We start from the raw sequence: 3070 nt of genomic DNA, 5'->3' as shown, positions 1-3070 counted from the left end.
CTATGTCCTCACATAAGAGCATGGGCTTCGGCTGATCTGCTGAAGCTGCTTTCTCCCTTCTGAATTTGTACTGTTCACAAGCTTCGGCTCCATCTATGTTATGGATTGCTTTTGAGTCAGTCCAGTTTCCTTCGGCCCTTCTGGCAGCTTCCTGACTTCCATAAATAGCGATGGGTCCTTGATCCGAAGGTATCTTCATGCAAAGATAAGCAGGATGAAGAATTGCTTCGAAAGCATTGAGGGTGCTACGACCAATAATTGCATTGTAAGGGTATTCCATGTCAACAATGTCAAATATAACTTGCTCAGTTCTAGTGTTGTTGATGAACCCGAAGGTCACTGACATGGTGATCTTGCCCAGCGCTACAATCTGTCTTCCTCCGAAGCCACAGAGAGGATGTGTAGCATCATGAATTTTATCTTCTGGCTCTTGCATTTGCCTGAAGGCCTTAGCAAATATGATATCAGCTGCACTGCCTGTATCAACCAAGACGTTGTGGACCAGAAACCCTTTGATAACGCAAGAAATAACCATAGCATCGTTATGAGGAAAATCCTTGAGCTGAAGGTCCTCCTGGGAGAAGGTGATTGGGATGTGGGACCACCTTGACTTGATAAAGGGCCCTTGCACTCCAACATGTTGTACTCTTCTCTGTGCCTCTTTCTTCTGCTTTTTATTGGCTGGTTCTGAGCACGAACCACCTGTAATCGGGAGCACCAGCTTCGGGTCCGAAGCAGCTCCAGCTTGATCGTTGAACGAAGCCATCAGCTCAAAAAAGTGGAAGTGAGTTCACCGGAGGTGGGCGCCAATGTTGGGGACTTGTTCTCAAATGCTATGAATTAAGAACAAGGCAACATAAAATGTTAAATGTTAACGCCCTTCGCCCGTGAAACAATATTCCCTTGAGAATAATGAACCATGGACGAAGGTTTATTAGAATATAATTACGAAGGTTAAGTCTTCGTAATTAAATTCTAATAGATGACATAAGATAACATAAAATAAAGGGTATGACGAGATAAATGAACCACAAACGAATTAAATTATATTTATTTAATATATTGAATTATTGAATACAATTATACCTCTGCCTTGACAAAGATTGGTTCCCGAAAGATGTGATTACAATTGCCAGAACGCGTGAACAGTAAAGGAATACTGTTCACTATTTATAGGCACAGGACACAGCCTGTGAGGAATTACAATTATGCCCCTCATAAAAGTTTACAACGTTGACCCAGACCTTTATGGACTAAAAGGTCATTCTATCCTTAAGTCGGTTTGTAATACCGAAGCTGCATGAAGAAGAACCTTCGGCCATCTCACACAAGCAACTTCAGCCAAAAGCCGCTTCTTCCTAGAAGACCTTCGGCGCCGAAGCATAGACCCAACACAAACTAATTAACCTCTAACAAACAACTTGCTAACTAAACTAAGTTACTGAATAAAGTAAACTAAGTTACTAAATAAGCACTAATTAAAGTAACTAGTGGGTGCAGTGGAGACAATGCAAAGGTGTAAGGTGGCATGATAGCGAGGAGGATGGGCGACGGCCTGTCGACCATCACAGGAAAGCTGGCACCACAACCCGTATTCATATGTGGGTTAGTGGTGGTTGGGGAAGACAACCACATAGAACTGACAAACAATGCTAGTGGGAGAGAGGACAACGACTAACGAGGAGGAGTAGGATGACAACCACGACAAGGTGTAGGGTCAATTGTCGACGATGAAGGGGCAGGGGCAGGGCCGCAGGGGCGATGTTGAGAGAAAGAGAGTGCGAGCTAGGGAGAAATAGAGAGCATGAGAGGAAGAAGTCGTGGTTGTGGCATAGGAGTTGACCTCGGCGTCAAGATGTGTGGTGTCGAGCTCAGTTTCTACATCAACGGTACATCATTAACTAATAACCATGAGTAATGCAACCTTGTCGCCATGATTATTGGTAATGGCTATTTTAGCTTAGGGTCATAGGCTACAATGTCGATTACTAGATTCCAAAGCCGAGCAACCACGCAAATGTGGTTTTTTAAAATGTTAAATTAAAAATGATTAAGATATCATTTTCTTATCTTTTATGTCACTGGTGATATCATAGAAGAGTAATGAATTGCAGCCGATTGATATAGAGAGATTATAACAATTGCAATATGCAAATAAAGTATTAGACAAACTAACAACATACATAGAATTTTCTCTTAATCAAATGGCAAGTACCACCATTACGAAAAATTGATTTTGGTGGGCTTGGTTTTGGGGATTCTTCTGGTAGGGGGGAAGCTTGCTGTTGATGTTTTAGCTACAGGCTACCTGAAGGCTCCTTCGTTATTCGTTTTTATTTGTGACATGATGATGGAACATGCATGGAAACACAGTGTTTCTTCTAATGTTTACAGACCTGTTAAACACAGTTACACAGTGTTATTCTGTTCTAGTTTTATTTCTCTTTGATGTAGGCTGGCCTTATTATCCCTTCGTGCCCTATTAGATTGCATGTGGATCGGAGAGAACTTGGCTTGTTCGTTTGTCTACAATTAGGCTAGAATTTGTTTCAACTCATAAGAACTTATATAAATTAGAGAAACAGTCCAGCTAGAAATCATTCTGGGTCTTCAATCCGAAAAAACCGAACGAGATCTAAGATCGATTCACTTTCCATTCGATTTTAATCAGGAATAGATTTAATCCATTTTGGACTGAACAAGATTCATTACGTTAGTTATCTGTTATTAGTTAACCTGACACACAGAATTTCAGTGAAGCGCATCTGGTGTAGTGGTATCATAGTACCCTCCCACGGTACTGACCGGGGTTCGATTCCCCGGATGCGCATTTTTGCTGCACTTTCTTTTTTTTCCTGCGTCTTTGCAGCCCTGCAGTCTCTTTGCGTCTTTTTTTTTTGGTCTTTTAGCAGTTCTGCACTCTCCTTTTCCTGATCGTGCAGCGTTAAGTTCTACGAACGAGTTGAGCTAAGTCACACTCATCTAGCTCAGCTAGCAGGCAGGGTTTTGCTGCAGCGAGTCGCACACATCCAGCTCACTAGTGCAGGGGCTACGAGGTACGGTGCTACGA

General features: G+C 42.2%; 1 non-coding gene across 1 annotated transcript; it reads left to right on the top strand.

Annotated features, from left to right (window-relative positions):
- Positions 1-2759: 2759 nt before the first annotated feature.
- TRNAG-CCC (transfer RNA glycine (anticodon CCC)) lies at positions 2760-2830 on the top strand. Its single transcript has one exon. It is a non-coding gene; the product is annotated as a tRNA-Gly (tRNA).
- The last annotated feature ends 240 nt before the right edge of the window (positions 2831-3070 follow it).

This window comes from Zea mays, chromosome 7 (genome assembly GCF_902167145.1).
Source record: "Zea mays cultivar B73 chromosome 7, Zm-B73-REFERENCE-NAM-5.0, whole genome shotgun sequence".
Taxonomy (NCBI): domain Eukaryota; kingdom Viridiplantae; phylum Streptophyta; class Magnoliopsida; order Poales; family Poaceae; genus Zea; species Zea mays.
Note: the sequence above shows the minus strand (reverse complement) of the source record. Positions and strands in the feature narration are given on the sequence as shown.